The 18,919-nt window shown below is 44.6% G+C and overlaps 1 protein-coding gene across 3 annotated transcripts in view; it reads right to left on the bottom strand.

Moving 5' to 3' along the window:
• The window catches only part of PAK2 (p21 (RAC1) activated kinase 2), a 47,780-nt gene extending 32,336 nt beyond the window's left edge, over positions 1-15,444 (bottom strand). Inside the window, exons 1-2 of one of the 3 annotated variants that reach the window (XM_040612527.1) lie at positions 15,363-15,444; positions 7,012-7,078 (exon numbers count right to left, since the gene is read on the bottom strand). The gene's annotated coding sequence lies outside the window, so the exon portion shown is untranslated. Of the gene's footprint in view, positions 1-7,011; positions 7,079-14,964; positions 15,060-15,362 lie in introns of those variants that run through there. The other 2 variants (XM_040612528.1, XM_040612529.1) reach the window with 2 other exon arrangements.
• Between the last annotated feature and the right edge of the window lie 3,475 nt (positions 15,445-18,919).

Genomic DNA, 18,919 nt, shown 5'->3' with positions numbered 1-18,919 from the left:
TGCTGAAACATCCCTTTCCAGCTTTAGGGGATCCCAGATAAAAGTGTTTGGTCAATGCCAAACCACATACCTGCAAAAGCCACCAGTTATTTTTATTTAACTTTCCCTTACAGGGAGGGGAGAGGAAACTAGACTAACCCAAAATACTCCAACAAGCACAGATCTCCCTAATTTACAAGCACAAACAAGCAAAATACCCCCTTCAAATGATGCAGTTGAGAAAACACCAATAAAAAATATGTGATCACATAAATTTCTCACAAAGATATAAAAAGGGTCACATATTAACCAAACGGACTGCTCGGCACAAGCCTGACCCACTACTGGAGGCAGTAAATTGCCAGCATCTTTTTTTTTTTTTTCAAAATTAACAGCCACCAAGCACCAATTTGCCTCCTTCAAGCAGCAGGGCTACAACCGTGAAGTTTCTAAACAGGTCCTCTCTTGCTGTCTTCCTTTTACCACTGCATGTGACAGAAGCGATGCATAATGCTCCCACTCTAACAACAGTATAGGAGAACCTCAGTCTTCTGCAAAACCAGACTGGATGACACATATAACATACCCAGTTAAATTCTTTCCAATTTGCCTTTTTCCGAGCCTTCAATTGCCTTTTGATTTTTGCTGAGTCATGCAAATAGAAGGGAGAACATAGCACAGAGAAAAAGAACAGCCATTTAACTGCCAAGTGAAGAAGAGAGTTAGGGGGTGGGAGCATGGTTGAACAGAAGAAAAAAAAAACAGAACGGAAACTACCTTTTGTTCACTAGAAGGAATAATCTCTCGAAAACTGTAATGAGGTGTGCTTACCATCAGCCAATTTACGGCAGACAAATATTCATGGGGTATTTGAAAGGGTTGCTAGGGCTGCCTAAAGAAAAATATTCTTCAAAACCATTGCCAAAATACGTTACAACCTAAAGCGATTCAACTATTTACTCCTTAAGGCACTCGGCAGATGTGCAAAGTCTTGCACTGAAAATGAGCAACCAGTCTGCAAAAATGTCATTTTTTTAAATAAAAACAGATCCCAGTCTAAGAAGCGACCAGTGGTAGGCATCATTTTGTCATCCCCTGGACAGCTAACACAAATAAGCACGTTCCAGCTAGTGCTTCTTCACCACGCAATACTTGCAGGTAATCCAGCCTCACCCCTCAATGCAGGGTACATCTCCCATATAGTCATTGACAAGACAAGTGAAGCAGGTTACAATTCTAAGATTCTGGCAGCCTTACAAAGTGGCAGATCAGATTCACAAAGTCTATATATATAGCAAAAAAACCCCACACAAACCAAATCAGCAATATCAGAAATCCTGGTAAGGACTTCTCCCAAATTTTCAACTTTTTTATTATTTGAATAGGGGAAAGGGTGATAATTTCTCAATTATCAGCTACTTTTCTTACTGAAAAAAGTATCAACAGGGAAAAATCAGAAGAGGCACAGACCAGAGCAAGGTGCGCAAGAGTCCTGATAAAAGAAACATTAGCTCATTGAAAATACAAGCAAATTGATACTTGACTTCACTATATACTGCTGCCACCTGCAAGTCTTGTGATACATCCCCACTTCCTCCCTTTAAAGCATTCACAGCAATCAACTCCCACCTGAATATTCATTTCTGCTTCACTAAATGTATTTGGCACTATTGAACTGTCTTGGCATATTGTACCACCAATGAACTAGAAACCTCTTCTCTGCTTTATCGCCTCTGAAACAGCTCAAACACCACTGACGACAGTAGCAGAGAGGCCTCAGAAGTAACCTCCCAACTGCCTTTATTTCCCATTTCCCCTAAGGTTGGCAGGAAAACTTACTCGACAAGGTTATGACGTCATTACTGCCAGCTGACGACAGCAGCACACAGAAACCAGCCAGCCAGCCGAGCCAACAGCCGCAATGCCCATTCCCACCTTGTTCCAAGAGGCAGCCCTGGCAGGGCCGCAGAGCGCAGTGGAGGAGGAATTAAATGAAGCGGGACCCACTTCCACCCTCCGCTGCAGGGATGGGTAGTTACCGCCTACCAGCTCAACCCAGGCCACGCTTCATTTTATGCAGCCCACAGCCACAGCTTTCCCTCAACGAACCATTGTGCAAGGCTGCATAATGATAACGTACTCAAAGGTGTTTGAAAAAGCCTATTCAACCCTCAACAAGGAAATTACTTAGCCCTGCACTTACCTACTTAAAAATCTGACTCAACTAAAGACAGACGAGACAGCCCGCAGCGTGCACATCACATGCAAATCCATGATTCAAGGTGTTTGTGCTTACTCATATTTCACTAACTTAGAAGACACTTTTCAGCCTTTATTTTCATGAGCTGAGGTTTTCTAAAGATCAAAGGAGAATGGGAAAAAAAGGGCAAGTAGGGAAAGTGTACAAGAAGAAAAAAATTAAGTCTGCATTTCATCATTGAGATTCTCTCTTAATTAAACTTGGCATTTACAGGCAGGGCGGGATCACGCATTCCAGAGCAAAAGTTATTTGAATAAAGGCTACTCTGCATGAGGTACCTATACAGCTTGGTGCACTTTTATATTTCTAACAGCGTTCACAGCCATTTAACCTAGCTAACCACCACTCAGTAAGGCAATATAGTTCTAAAACCACCAGGCTACTGATGCTGTGTGGAGCAATCACCAGTAAGTCTAACAGAAAGCAAAGGCTTTTTTAACCTCCGGAAATATTACTGGGCAATGGTAAAACAAGGCCATGGCTTACTCATCCAGATTAGAGGTCCAGGGCTAACTGGAAAGAGAAGAGGAAACATGCAGTGTGTACCAGGGTGGCAAAAAAAAAAAAAAGCCAAGCATCCAAGATTAAGGGATCCATCACTCCCTCATCACACTGGTAGAGCTGTCAAGTGTCAGCTACGGAAAAAAGGAGTAATAAGAGAAAATATGAAGGGGAAACAAGAGAAAAATAGTTTCCCCAAGAAAAGCTATCTTTTTCATAAACGGGCAGAATAGAGCTCTTTCTTTCTCTCTAGTGGCTGGCAAGGCTTGCTTCAGCTGCAGCTACTGCTAGCCGGTAATGGTAACTGCATCTCTGCTCATCAGCCCTGGGGGCCAAACACTTGACTCTTCACACAGTGCTGTCAAACAGTGCTGGCCTGGCATAAAACGTCACAAATGTGAAATTCTGCCTCTTCCAAGTTGGTTTTCCCAGCCATGGCGCACACCAGTACAGTGAGCTGCTAAATGATTGCAACCACTTGGAACAGTTTGCCAAAACCCCTACGTGAGCAGCCCCAAGCCCGAGATGCTTACTTCTTCATGCTCACACCGAACATAAATTCAGCCAGAAAGAGCAACGTCTACAGGAAATCAAATGCAGTACCTGTAAATACAAGCAGCACCAGAGCATGGCAACAGGCCTTTCAAAAAAACCCCACGGAGGTGGCTTGAGTGGACATAACTCATTTCCTAACCATATTCTAGCAGCATCATACAGAAGACTAGAGATCATTTCACCTGGGAAAATTATATTTCATTTGTGCCATGACAGACAAGTACAATGATTTCTTCACACTCAAACGCCTACATGAGCGGAATTCCCTGAAGCATCCTATTTCTGCACCAGGCAAGTTCACTTGCCACTAGCTGAAAAAGCTGTTTGTGGCTATTATGCACAAATTGTACAAGCCTTAAGCCCTTTCAGAAACACACACAGCTTCGAGGCCTCACTGTTGCCAGAATAACCTAAAAGTATAAATAGGTGCAGCCGTCTCCAAAGCTGTAGATAGCACTGCTGCCACCAGCAAGTTCAGCAAGGTCTGGCTCCCTCGACCCCAACCAGAGTCCTGCCCACATCAGCAAAACTGGTAACGCCCCCACCATGGCCAGACTGCTTTTGGTAACAGGAAAGTACAAAGCAGTGTTTAGTGCTGCAGTTACTTGGAGGAAAACTGGGAAGAGGGGACAACAGCAAACTAGTTTCCTTGCAAGGCGTTAGCAGGAGCCAGCCGTAGATCTTGTGGGGGAAGCAGGGCATCCTATCAGTCTGGAAATGAGGTTGTCAGTTTATTAAAACAAGAAAAATCCAAGCGAAAGCAACACAGGAAGGGTCAACCCAGTGTTTCTCTACCAACAGCAGCTCAGGACGGTAAGATGGCATTGGATCTTAGCAAAATACACCCCAGAGCTCCGCAACAAAACCTCACAACTTCTGCCCACAGCTACTTTGTACAAATGTTTCAATATTGTCACATTCGGAGAGAACTTCAATACACTGCTGATTTTAAAATTTTATACAAAGAGAGACAAGTGATTAGTCTATATTTTCTTGGCATATTTAACTCTATGAGGAGAGGTAAAGATCTAGATAGGGCATGCAACCAAATTCTGCAGTCATCGCACCCACAGACAATCCCTTCCCCATTATTTCAAACAGCAATAAACAGTATGAAAAGCACAAGCTCCAGCTGTCACAACTCAAATCAACATGAATTCAAGGTATCAACACACGTAAAATTTTGGACACAAAGACCTGTGTTCATCAACAGAAAAACAGCAAACTAATACCTAGAACAACTCAGGGAAAAAGCAAGTGAGGGAAACTGGCTCCGCAAATCATTCAGCCGTATTCACACTCCAGAATTCTTTTTTTGTGATACCACCCTGGTTTGCCTGGTATGCTGTTACAGATTTTCTACTTTAAAATTACTTGCACACATACAAGCAACACATGAATGTACAGTTTAATGCAGAAATTCCCTGAAATTTGGGCAGATGCTCTGCATATCTTTCAGGAAGCCTGGCACTTATTTGGAAGCTGGAAAGAAAAATTTGCATTCAAAAAACTTGCTGCCAGAATGAGTTTTTTAAATTAATGCTCTCATTTTTCTTTTTTAAGTCATTCCTAGTAAAACTACTCTCACTCTTTGCACTCAAATGGGTTTCTATCTAAAATGCTTGAAGAAACTATTCCAAACCAACTAGCACCGGTGCACAGGCTACAAATGAAAATATATTAAAAAAGAAAATCAGCCAAAAAAAGCTTAATATTGTATCATAAGTCAAAAACAACACATCTTTATTCCTCATATCCTCATGTGGAAACTAGTTTTTGCCAAGCCTACACAGCAACTATAGAAGCCAGTAAGCAGGAGGAGGAAAAAAAAATAAAAATATAAAAAGCCCCGACTACTTCCATTTATTAGTACTACTACATACACTTCTTGCAGTTCACAAATCAAATGTATGGTAAAAATATCCTGAAAATACATGCATGTAAATAAATTTACAATGGTTTAAACACCAACTGTGAATGGTTAAACAAATTTATCAAATTTTCAAAGTGATGTAATACATCCTACCATTTTATGTTAGCACACTTCACAGAATTTACTATTTTACCCCAGCTTTACTGATGGAAAACTAGACACAAATTATCTCTAGCTGTCTACAACTGTTTATACATTATGCTGCAGCACCAGGACCACAAAAATTGATTTTATAGATCAAGAATGAAATACTTTTTAAAAACTAAAAATACAAAATTAAGAACAGTTACCAACTGAATAGACAAAGAGATTGTAAAAATTATAACACAGGATAACCAGCACCCTCTGAAGCAGAACAGCTTCCAAAGGAAGCTGTCAAGTTAAAATATTTAAACAGCTGACAAAACATAATACTGAACTTAAAAAGTTGCAAAAGACTTTAAAAACCTCATGTAATTGTACAAATTATGACAGGAGTTTAACACAAGCACATACGAGAGCCAATTCGTGTGAAGGTCTCTATGACTGGTGACAGGTTGTCTTTTGGCATCTATCACATTGCTAAATTTATACAAGATGTTAAGCAACTGTAAATGTGATCCTATTGAAGCTATTACTCAAAGTGTTTCCTTAGGGTATTTCATACTACTAGCATTTCAGCTATCACAGCTAAGCTGTAAGGCCTGAGCTGTCTAGGCAAGGATGCTGCAGTACTGCAGCACTTGCAGAAGTTTAAACTTCATTTGCCCTGCCAGCTCTACCTGTAATAACTACGTACCAACCGGTTCAGTAAAGAACGAGTTAGATTATGGGCAGAATTCTAAGATTCCAGTGAAATGTTACAGAACAAGAGTAAAGCTTCAGAAAATGCATTTTTCTGATGAGGCTCAGGCATTTACATATGAAAGGATGCAGTTTTCTAACCCAATTCTACCTTATCATCTTGCCTCCAGTAACAGTTGTGCAATTATAAAGCAGCTGAAGATGTCTGAGAGGATGAGACAGAACTCACATAGAACAGACCTCAAAGACTAAAGTCTACCAGATTTACAGGACACAAAAACTCATATGTGAAATGCAGGCTTCTGTCCATGAGGTCCATCCACACCACCCGAATAAAAAATTAAAGCTATTCACTCCAACAGAAATAAGAGATACTCCACTTACCTGAGGGGCTCCAATTCCATTGCAAGAGATGCGTGATAGTAATCTGTCAGGGGAGACATTGCTCATGCTGTGCCATCAACACAAGAACTGAAGACTCGCATTACAGCGTTACCTTCATCTTCAGCCCTAGCCAAGCCCTGAATCACAGGACGATGAAGGATCTATCAGGGAGGCACCACTCTGTGATAATCTACTCCTTCCTCTGGAGGTACTGCAAAACCAGGGTACTGCAGACAGCAGCTGAAGCAAGGCTTGCACTACACCCCAGCTCCAAAAAGCCATTTAAGAGAGTCCTTACACTGAAGCCGATATCCATCAAGAAGAGACTGCAATCAGTACCTTGGGTGAGACACAGCGATAGCCTGACCCAGCTCAATTTTATGCCTTCCAAGTCTTCTGCTTTTTAATTTACAATACTATTAGCTGCTGGTACCAGGAAGTCTGAACATACGCACGAGGGCATAAAACCTTTTCTGTTGCAACAAATGAGCATGGAACACTTACAAATTCTGTGATTATGAAAATTCAAACACACTTTTATTGTAATACACAAAAGAAGACTGTCCTCTTATAAAATTTATTGTAACTATGGAAGAAGTTAACCCTAATATAATACCTTTAGAAGTGGTCAACTTTCCAAGAGCTTGTCATCTACGGGAAAATTTTCTCAGGTCCTTTCAATTCTGTTAAGAAAACAGGAAGTGAATTTCAGTAAGCCATTTCCACAGAGTGAAACAGAGATAAAAATCTCTAATAAACTTGGCAACAAAGAGAGAGTCCACAAAATATCAGTCTGAGCAGTCACTTGCCACCAGCCTTATCACCATGCTGCTCACTGAAAAATGGCCCATCATCCTCCATTGACCAGGTATGTATGAGCACATAGGCAGCACACGTGAAGCCAAAAAGAAAGCACTGATGATACCCAAACCTCCTTCAGGAAATTAAAAACATAAACAAGAGAAAGGGACAATTGTGACCCCAAATGTTGAGAATTACTGACAAGTTATTTGACAAAATGGCAAAACCATTAAGGGTTAGGAAGAGAAAGCTATTTCAGCAGCATAGGAAACACGATCATGCTCATTTAATCAGAGTGACACAGAACAAGATTTACATCTATTTTCAATCGTGACCAAGATCCTCGAAAGAAAGACATTTCTCCAGTGAAGGTGCAGTTTTAAATTTAGAAAGCTGGCATCTCACTTTGGCCTGTGGGCTTTGGAAGGGCTAAGAAAGTAAAGTACAACCATCACCAGTCACCCAGCCAAATAAGACCTGGTAGAAAAGTACTACTGATTTTCAATCCAGGGCAAGGAGGATCCCCAACAACTCATGCTTGAAGTGTTACAAGATAAAAGTCAGTGCCAACCATGCATCCAATAAGTATCTCTTAGCAGCAATGAGGGAATGGAAAAAAATATTGTTTCAACCCTGTTGGTGTTAATACAAATTTTCTTTTGCTGGAAATGCAAAAGAAATGCATCACTACCATGAATTAAAGAAAAAATAAAAATCATTCCCTCTTGGTATTTTCACTTATCCTTCATTCTTTTAGTTTTTTCTCCAACCCTCTTTCCAATTTATTTTTTTAAGACACTGAAACATTATTACATTAGATACTCCAAGCTCTAGTAATACTGCTGTGGGCAGGCTATTATATAGGTTTACCAGGTGTCTTAATTTCTTCCACAAGTAATACTCAGTCCAGTTTCACCAAGCATAAGTACATTTACTTGTGCTGCAAAAAGACTGTAAGACTTTCCAGCATACACACAACAAGCCAAGGAGAATGAGAATTTTTCCTCTTAGAAGTAAAATAATTTACAGTGGAATAATTATTAATAAATAAAAAAATAAAAGACATCACAACCACACAGTAAAACACACAGCCCTACTTGTGATGAAAGTATCCAAACCAGCTATACTGAACTACTCTTAAATTTTTATTTTCCACTTCCAACAGCTACCTAGAAAAATAATCTGTATCCAAAATCCTCAATACCAATCTCCTCAAAAAAAATAACAAACCACCCAAAAACCAAACAAACAAAAAAACCAAAACAAACCCAAACCAGTACTAGACCACACATATAAAAACCCCGCAAATAGGTCTAGAAGGGCTGGACAGAAGCAGCAGCATTCACAGCAGCACTGACTCACCAGCACTGCCAACACTACTTCGGTTACTGCGAAACTGTCCTCAACCCACCGCTCTGCCGTCCACTTTGCAACATGCCAGAAACAAAACACAGAAGGTACTCGCATCAATTTCCTGAGCGCAGCAGTCAAGGCCATCTTTACCACAGCAGAGTACTTCGTAAGCTTGGACATTTGTATCAAAGTGCCTTAGCTTGTTAGCACCAGATTAAAATTAACTCTTCTTATTGCTAAATAGCTTTGAAAATCCTGGACTTCACAGCCGAGACAAGCAGAAAAGACTTTACTAAGTATTTCACACTTAGTGATAATTTCCCAACTCTAAAATCAAACATTTCTCACAATTCATTTTCGTTTAAGTTACAGCTAGCGTTTCACACACTGAAAAAAAAGGCATTTTTGAAGTAATAAATCATTTAACAACATCAGAAATCTACTTTCTATGCCACAGAAAACAATGCTAGTATTTTGTGACAAGATCTACAAATAAACACCCATTTGTTTGCTTTGCATTTGACCTGAAGTAACATTTCCAAAATCTCAGAAACACCTGCGAAAAAAGCAGGAGCAGAAAGCCAGGCACGCAACTCTCCAGCAGCTATAAACTGGGCCACTCGTGTCAGATCACTGAGCAAAATTTTCAAGCCAAGTTTAACATCAGTGATTCCTTTTCCATCAGTTCAGTTCCCTGACACAGATCACCACGCTCAGGGATGCCACAGCACAAGCTCACTGGAGTCAGGGTCTGGGGAGAGGATGACCTTCTCCTCTCCCCTTCCAACCCAAATGGCTGGCTCCCATACCTACCTAGGTGTAAAATCAAGCAGCATCCCTCACAGTCAGGTATTTCTGGTCTAAATCAGGCACAGCAGGTGGACTTAATGTCCTGGGGAAAATCTCGAGCACTCAGCTTATTTAACACTAGTATAAAACATCAAGTATTTAATGAACTGCAATTAACCTGCTGGCCCAAAGCAAGCACACACAGTACCAGCCATCTGAGACCATGCAGGAAGTCAGCCAGGCTCAGAAGACTCAACCAAGATCCAAATGTTTTGCAGCTGCCCAAGCTGAGCATTAACGCCATTGCTACATTCTGTATTCCCATGCTACATGAGCTGCAAAACTAAAATCGCATCTTTTTATGCCACCAAGTAGCCGCTGTTGAACGAGGAAGCATCTCTCTGCACACTCACAGCACACCAACACAGCAGTGGGAGAACTGCCTTAGCATGAGCATTTAGACCAATGTTTCCATGTAAGTCGGCCAAAAAGAGCTTATGGACACATAGCTGGGACTCTGTGGATGACTCTCCTCACTCTTTGGTCCTTCATCCTCCAACACCTTCAGGGACTGTTTGCTGCTGGCATTTTAGGCAGCCTCCAGGCTGTGGGACTGATGTGACCTGCCTGTAGCAAGAGAGGGAGATCCTTTTCATTACCTCCTAAATTCCAAAGAGGTCCTTTTCAAGAGCACCTGGAATTTGGCCAGAATTTTTTTTCCTCAATTCCGATAAACATTTTTGAACATTTTGCCTGGATTCAGTGTAATTCTTTGTCTTAGGAATTCCTGATTGGTCAAACTGTTTAAAACAGAAGAAAAGGTTGAAAGACTCTTACATTTCTTCTCCTTTTACCTTTTGAGCAATGTTTTGGAATTATAAAAGTTGCTCACTTTGAATTGTTAACATAACTTATTACACAGTTTTTATTTTACACTCTAAAGCAGGTACCACACAAGCTGCAGTGTACTTTCAATTCAGCCCCTTCCAATGAGCTATTTCCACAAGAAACTGCCCAGGCAGCTTCTGTCTGAAGCCCAAATCCCCAGAAGACCACTTTATAAGAGGAGGGCCTTTTAAAATAGACAGACTTAGGGGAAAGATATTTTCATTCCTCCACATTCTGACTTTATCGGAGACATTTTCAAGAGGAAAGGGGCTTAAACATGCAAAGGTGATTTTAGAAAGCATCTTCCAGAAACAGCCTTTTCTTGCTCTTGCCCAAGAGATACCTCTGTTAGTCAAAGCAGTTCTAGAACGATTGTAAGTGAAGAACAAATACAACAGAGCAGAAAGTATTAGAATTGTTTCTAAAATAAACCCTATGCAATTGGATAATTGGAAACCCTACAAACACTGACAAAGTCCCATGGGTACACACCCAATAATCCAGCACCAGCACCTATCACAGGAAGCAGAAAACCTCAGAAAAAAAAAGGTAGAAGTTGAATTGGAGACACTTTTTAGTACATTTCCATTCCTTAACACACCTGCCAGCTGCTCTCATTCTGGTTCACATGACATTAAATCCCTTTCTTAACATTGTACACCACTTCTAAATCATAGCCACCATTGCCCTAACATGTTAGTTCCTTCCTACAGCTACTTTTCTTCAAAATGAAAGTACAGAATTACAAAGTATTAAACCTGTCTTATCAAAATAACTCCTTTAAAGATAGGAAACAATTTTTGCTAATTGGCAGAGAGAACAGCCCTGACCAAAAATACAAATATAGTATAGTTATTGGCAACAGGTAACCATGTATCTTCCAGGACAACATCCAGTATTTCAGTACAAACTCATGCTGTTTAAGCATTCAGCTTTGAGCAAACTTGTCATTGCCATTGCTGCACCAGCACTGGGCATAGATCTTAGGGAAACAACAACAATCTATCTATTATACCCAGTACTTTCTGGGAGTCTTAAAAATACTGTATTTCCCTAGTAAGGTGTGTTCATTAAAACAATTCTAAGCACCAGTACATCATTAGCAGCTGAAGCAAAGATTTTTGAAAAAGCATTTTGAAATTCATGAACAAAAATTAGATACATGAATTAGAGAATTTCAAAATTCACTTGTCTTGCCTGAAGAAAAAAAGAAGCCTCACCAATTTCTCAAGTGTTTCAGTATACTGCAACCTCAGCCTTTCAAAAGCATAAGGAATTCTTTTTGTGAATTGACAGATAGCATTAATCACTCAAAGCAAATCTAAACAGCAAAATGAAACTTGTCAATTTTAAGGCTTGTTCCTAACACATCTCTGCCTGCCTGCCAGGTGAGACATTTTCAAAGCCCGATTAAACCCCATTCCCAGCTGAGAAAATAGAAAAAATTATCAACTTAAAAAAATGGCAAGTCAGATACAGAACTGGGACCAAAACCAGTGTTTCCAGCTCTCAGTGACACTGTCCACTATATCAGTCAAAATACAAGCATTAAAGTGTGTATTTTCCCAATAAAGTAAGGCACAACTTTAGGTAAAATCATGCTCTGAGATCTCACAAGTCTTGAGCTCAATGTACACCTCACCATCTGGCCCCTGTTCGGTAGGTCACTAGATCTCTTATTCTCACCTGAAGCCATCCGCTACCTCTTACCGCCTGCATTTAAATGCAGGTAAGAGCTTTCTAAAATCTTACAGGACGGCAGTCTCAAGACACCCTAATTCCAAACAGCAAAGCACAGGAAGACTCTTTAGGCCTTCAGGGAATGCCGCAGTGTTTCCTTGCTAAAAGGAAACTGCCTTCAAAACCGGTGCCTTGCCCAGGGGTTTCTTGCACTTTGCCGTAAGGCAAGTACCCAGGAATCCTTCCCTCTTTCCCAGCTGCTGCCTACCACAAGCACGGCTGCTCTCACACCACGGCAGGAGTCCAGAGCTTCCCCCTCTTGCTCACACATGCCCGCACCCCTTCCCCCATGGCCTTGCTAGGCCAGAAGGCTGGAGAACACGCCGATTTCTGCCTAACAAAGTCCTGCGAATGTGGAAAGCTTGCAGGAGATGCAGCCTCCTCCATGGCGCTTCCCCAGTCAAACTGACCTTGCAGAGAGGCAGAATCAACACAGCACGGGCCAAGCGCTGCATTAAGAGGACTGTATCGTTTCCAAGAGGCAACCCGGGAGCTGAGCCTGGCACCCAAGGGCTTCGAGTCATTAGTTACCTTTACCAGCGCTGCACTTCACAGGGCAAGGGGTAACCTCAGTGTTTGCAATGTTGAACTGAACTCAAAAGGTACATTCAGTTACTGTTACTACCACAGCAGGTGCAGAAACCTCTCCAAGAGGACATTGTGCAATTACACTCTCAAAGTCTTGGGCTGGACAGTCAAATCCGATTTAGATTGAGGAAGGAGGTGTCTCCTTGAAAAAATAACAATTGAGCTTGGTGCAGCCTTTCTGAGTCTCTCTCCTCATCCAAGAGAGTGCCTCTGCTTTGACAAGAACAGAGCAGAAGTGATCACAACTACTGCATTTCTGGGAAAAGAAGGCAAAGCTCCAACAACCACCTTCTCTTGGCAACTCGGTTGCTTTTTCTCAGCTGCCAGCAGAAATGCAGTTGAATAGGACGCATGCTAATACCTGGTGCCTGGCTGCTGAAGATCCCTCCTTCCTCTCGCTCCCCCCATCACCATACCTCCGCTACTTTTCCCTCCTGCATGCTTTGGCAAGTCAACTTGCTTTCAAAGCTTTCTGCCTGCATCCTGGTTTCTGACCCCAGGACTTCCATCACTGCTGGCATTATCGCTGGGCCCTGCCATCTAGAATAGCGTCTCTATAACTAGGGGTTGTTTTCAGAACAAATAGCTTTTTCATTGTCGTGGCTGCTGCACAGACATGTCAATAAATGTGTGTGTTGTAAGAAACAAGAATATACTGGCACAAAACTCACAGGGAAGCTCTCAGTGCCTCAGAAACCTCCTAATGCAGAAAACAGAGAACAGGTGGGGGCAAATCTAAACCAAAACCCCAAGACTGATACAAGAGCTCTGAAGCAGAACTCTCTCTTCTTAATAAAACACACAGACCTAGATTTGGATCCCTACAGCTTTCCACACCACCACAAGGACAAAATCTGCAGCATCAATAATACCCTTTACACATATTCTAAAGTTATTTAGAAACCAAAGGTGCTTGAGTAATTTTCTCTTTTAAGCATAACCAAAAGGCTGACTCAAACAGTGCAAGCTTGCATGAGTTTTTAAAAGGATACCTTTTAAAACAAGCACAAGATTAGACCTACCATACATGGTCAAAGCATTCACCCATCCTCCCCAGCACCCATCCCAGAGAGGTGGGTGAACATAAGCAGGTGCCTCCGGAAAGAAACTCCCCCAACTTGGCCAAACATCCAGGTTGTAACTCGGTACAAATTTCATTTCAGTACATCAGCCTCTGACAAGCTGCCACACAGCAGCTCAGAGAGCACACGCCTCGGATGCACCAAAACATTGCACAGTGTTAAAAAGTGTAAGACAGACAGAGACATTATCGCCCATTTAATAGCCCAACATTTTTTTCCTTTAACAACTATGTCTGCACAAAGCCAAGTCAAATTTCACATACAACTTGGAGTAACTCAGATCTTCTGTGTTGTCTTTCTCAAGTATTTCTGTTCTGGCCTCAAGAACTGAAACGCCCAACCAGTGAACTGCAGAACAGGCTTTTCCTTCCTCTACAAAATATTCACTGAGTAATGTTTTAAAGTGCTTCTCTTATCTTAATGATTCCACTCAAAAACTCATAACACAAAGGCTTTGCATTTTTATAGTTCTAATGTTGCTTCTATCTCAGTCTATTAGTCTGTAATAATGAAATGTCTGATTTGTCAGTTCTCTGGTAACATAAAACTGGAACAACTCATTTGGTTACATACGGATATTTCTCAACCCGCCTCCACAATGTCCGTGTGAGTTAAATTACCTCCATCTCCTAAATGAAGAAACTGAATCACAAAGTAGTTAATTCCCTGGTTTTTTAGGGAGGTACCACTCCAGGGCTCATATTATGAGGATACTCCATGGTGCAAAGTAGATCTGAAACTTTCACAAGAACATGCCTGCTTTTTTAAGTATAAAAAACACACACCCCAAAAAAAAAGACTGGCAAAACCAGAGAAAGACTGAAGTAACACGATAAAAAAACCTATGATACGCTGCGTTTGAATTGCGTCTAACATTGCTATTGTTGCAAGACCTTCAAAATAATGATGATTAAAATACTGCAATATCTGAACCACCTTTGCTCACCCCGTGGCAGCCCATGAACCCGTGAACCGAGGTATTTTGGCTGCCGGCAAAGCGCGACATTGCTCCTTGAAGGCCAGCTGATGCACTCTGCTCCCAAACCAGCTTTTGGGCAGCTGCTCGCACATACTGGGCTAAAACAGCCTTCACTCGCCCTGCTCCGAGCCGCTTACCACTAAGCAACCAGACCCCCCTGCAGGGCTTTGGCAGAGCAAACACAGAAAGCAGGAGCAAAACTACAGCAGAAAACACAGAGAGGAGAAGAAACCAAGCAGGTGAGGGGCACGAAGAGCCACGGTTTTCAGCCGGCGCGGCAGGCGGGGGGCTACGGGCACCCCGGGCACGGCAGCCACGGCATGGGCGCGCCCCCCGCCTGCCGCGGTACCTGCGCCGCCCGCACCCGCGCCTGCAAATCCTCACGGGAAAACCCACGTTAACAGCCACATCCACGCCGACGTTCCCCGCCCGCCGAGGTTACCGAGGTTCTAACCGGCTCCCCAAGGACTCGGAGAGCCCGCGGGCGGCGGCGGCCCCTCGCAGGGGCTCCCGGCGGCGGGGCAGCGAGGCGGGGCCCGCCGCGGCCCGCAGAAAGCCGGGGCCGAGCTCAGGCCCCGCCGCGCCGCCCTCCCGCAGCCGGCCCGGCCGCCCTGGGTGCCCGAGGCGGCGGAGCCAGCGGGCCCGCGCTGCCGGAAGCGCCGTGAGGAGCCGCCGCCCCGCGCCCGCCGCAGGCCCGGCCCGGCCCGGCGGGCCCCACAAAGGACGGGCAGGTGGGAGCGGACTCACCGGGCTGGGGCGGCGCCGGCCGCCTCGGGGGGACGGGCGGGCTGAGCGGGGCGCGGCCGCCACACGGCGCCTCTGCAATGGCGGCGGCGGCGGGACCCACCGAGGCGGCGGCGGCAGGAGCCGGAGGGGGAAGCGGAACCGCCGCGCGTGGCCACAGCCCGCGAGGGCGGGCGGGGGCGGGGCGCCGCCCACGCGACTACAACTCCCGGCGGGCAGCGCGCCCGCGCAGGAAGGGCCGCGCCGGGGGCGCGTGGGCGGCTGCGCCGAGGGGAGCGCGGCGGGGCGGGGGCTCCGCCCCCCCCGCCCTTCGCCCCTCCCCCGAGGCCCCCCCGCGCCCCCCGCCCGAGGCACAGCCGTGCTGCCTGCCGGTCGCGCCGCCCGAGCTTTATACACGATTTCTTTTGCTGCGGGGCGGTGGGCTGCACCGAGCTGCAGGGCCAGAAGCTCGCAGCCCCAGGGCAACAGAGGGGGCCGCGGCTGAACTGGCTCTTCTTCCCGCCTCGCTTCCATCTTCTGGCGTTTAAATCTGAGATTATTTCCTCAGCGCTTCGTTTCATGAGGAAAACCGGTTTCGCACGGCACAGGGCCTTCAGGCGGTGCCTGGGGTCTCCCGAGGCCCCCCCAGCTCCCTGAGGTGGTGGCGCGGGGGCAGCCTACCCGCGCTGCAGCCGGGTGGGGAAGGGTGAGCACACCAGGGTGATCGCCTACATGTTCCTGCTCGGTGCTGTGCTCGCTCTTCCTCTTGCCCTGAAGGTACTGGAAGGGGCTCATTTTTTGTATCAAAACAGCTGATGACAAATTAACCCTTCTCCCACCAACTTCCAGGTCCAGAAGTCCACAGGGCTCAGGGCTCGGCCCTGCCGGTGCAACCAGCATGCGTTGGACACGCAGCAGCTTCCCACGTTGCCTCTCCTACCCTCGGCGACCTAAGCCACTGCTCTGATGCCCCCAGGTCCCAAGAGATGCAGTAGTAACACAGCTGAGAAAGCAGCGTATGTGCCCTCGAGACCTCTTTGCCAAAATTCCTGTGACATATTTAATCTTCCAGATGACTTCCCCAAGCACCCACCTGTCCTGCAGCCTTGGACCCCACCTCCCAGTCCAGGCCTGAAGCAACACCTGATTTTTCTTTCAGGAGAAGGATGTGCACCAGGCAGCTCCCCTTCATGAAGGCCTTGGGGGAAAGCAGCAGGCTTCCACGAAGGCTTCAGACCTCTGTGCAGGTCCTGGCATGAGGAGTACAACAAATCAAACCTTCCAGCTTCTGGTGCTTTCAGCCAGCGTTTGCTGGCTGTCTCGTCTCTTACTCTCCACGGAATTACTGCAGAGCCAATGGCCACAGAAAACTTGCCCCCATGGACCTGCCTTGTTTCAGCCCCTTTCTGCCAGGACCAGTACCTCAAAGTGACCCTGCTGTGGCTACTGGAAACTGCTCTGGTCCGCTTCCTACTGCAGCCAAGGCCATAGCCTTTGCTTCTCTTCGCATATTGCTTTGTTACTTTCCTACTCTGACTCAAGTCTATTAAATCCTTCTAGGATCAAGCTTTTGCAAATACATCTCTGCATGTACCTCTCAAGAAACACTGCAGATTTCTATCCTTCACAATTCCCTCAGCTCTACCTTCCTTCCCTGTAAGGTAACCTTGCCTCTCCTCGCTGCTTCAGCCTTGTACCCCTAAACCCACTTGGCTCCTGCTCCAAGCTGTTTTCAGAATCCTTATCCCCCGTCCCATTCTTCTGTCTCCCTCCCCAGGCAAACTAGGGTGGGTTTTTTTTTGTTTTGATTTGGGTTTGTTCACCCATTCATTCACGACTCAGAAAGTCTCAACTCTAACATGGCCTTTAACACGCCTGCAGCTTCCCCTTTTCTTGTAATGCTCTGATTCAGTCCTTGCACACATTAATGATGGACATATTTGTGTCCAACCCTTACATCTATGTCTTCTTGCTAAGAACTCACAGCCACCTCATTTCTGTCTCCAAAGCTGCCAGAATTTTTCCACGGGGAAATGACTGCCTTACAGCTCATCTTTTGAACCTGCCAGGGCAGCTGCATCCCCCTGCGTCTGGCACACCATCGGGGCATGCCTGCTAAATGCAGTGCTTGATTAACAGCAGTAGTTTCTGGTATGGGAGAGAAAGTTCACTGGCAAATCACTTCATACTTAACACTACAATAGTTATTAGACTTATTTACAGCTTTTAAAGAAAAACATGTCTACTATATTTATAATACAAGTGCTATGGATTTAAAAACAGCGAATATTCGCTATTTGCCATTTAAAAAGATCCGTTGAGAAGTACTGCAATTTCTCTCATATTTTACATTAATTAGTATTACTCAAGTTCAGCTGAAAAGCTTATTAGTGGGATCTTGATGAATTTTAGATATACCTAGTGAGCCATGCACCAGCCAAACTGACTAGTGCGCATTTAAACTGAAGTCACTGTTCAGTACTGACAGTGCTAAGCCCCCTATAATTCAAGCCCCTCCTGCCTCCATTTCTCCTACAGCATCTTACTGCTAACGTGGGTTTCCCTTCTCACATCTCCACTTGGACAGATTTCCAAATCATCCACTTACATATTTTTGCCACTTGCAATATTTTTTCTCCTTTGTCCGAAGGACATTGCCATCTCCTTTCCCTAGGCTATGCTATCAAGCAGCTTGTCTTCAGTAAGGAACTCAATCTGTGATTTCCAAATGGTATTATCTTAAATGATGTTAAAAAACCAAAAGTGAGCTTTCAGGTGATAAAGACCTGCCAGAGCCAAGAGACAATCTGGAACGTTGCCATTCCAGGGATCAGATTGCAACATAGAATTACTTACCTGTGTAAGAGAGACCAAGCACTAGAACAAACAACTCCAGGAATTAAAAATCCCACTCGGAGACAAGCATTACAATACTAGTCCACGGCCCTGCTGCGCCGATGTGGTTAAACAGGCCGCCAAATCGCCCTGCAATTGTTCTCTGTAATTTCTCCCTTCCCCCAAGCAGATGCAGCGTATGACTCCTCTGAGGTAGTGGATGAAGTACTGGCGCAGCCATCATCATTCAGCACAGTGCAGGGAAAACAAGAGCCTAGTGTCAGAACACTTGCCAACCTGTCGTGGGCGAAGTCACAAGACGAGCTCTCTATTGAATTCCAGCAGAAGCAGAAGAAAGATGCCCAAGGGATCCTGAAGCTACAGCTGGACAGTGATGAAAGGCCGATTCTGCGGATGAGAAGTCTTGGCTGCACGCAGAGCCCTCAAAAGGAGGGCAGAATATGAACACCAGAATTCTGATTCATCCCTCTCACACACGCGCTCCCCAAAATCACCTGCTTTTACTAACTTACTCTCAGCTTATAGGAAATAAAATCTATTTTCTCCAGCAATGGTCTCCAGGAGTTGCCATAAACTCACAATGCCACCTACTGACAACTAGCAAGAGCAACCGATCTCGCCTGTCAATCCAGAGCAACTCAGGTTTTCCATTAAGTAATTTCCTCTCCATTTCCTTGTATTTATCAACTGCTCTGATGGCTGAATGCAAGTCTTCTAAACATTTG

The sequence above is a fragment of the Falco naumanni genome, chromosome 13 (assembly GCF_017639655.2).
Source record: "Falco naumanni isolate bFalNau1 chromosome 13, bFalNau1.pat, whole genome shotgun sequence".
NCBI classification, from domain to species: Eukaryota; Metazoa; Chordata; class Aves; order Falconiformes; family Falconidae; genus Falco; species Falco naumanni.
This window is presented reverse-complemented; position numbering and strand designations above follow the sequence as displayed.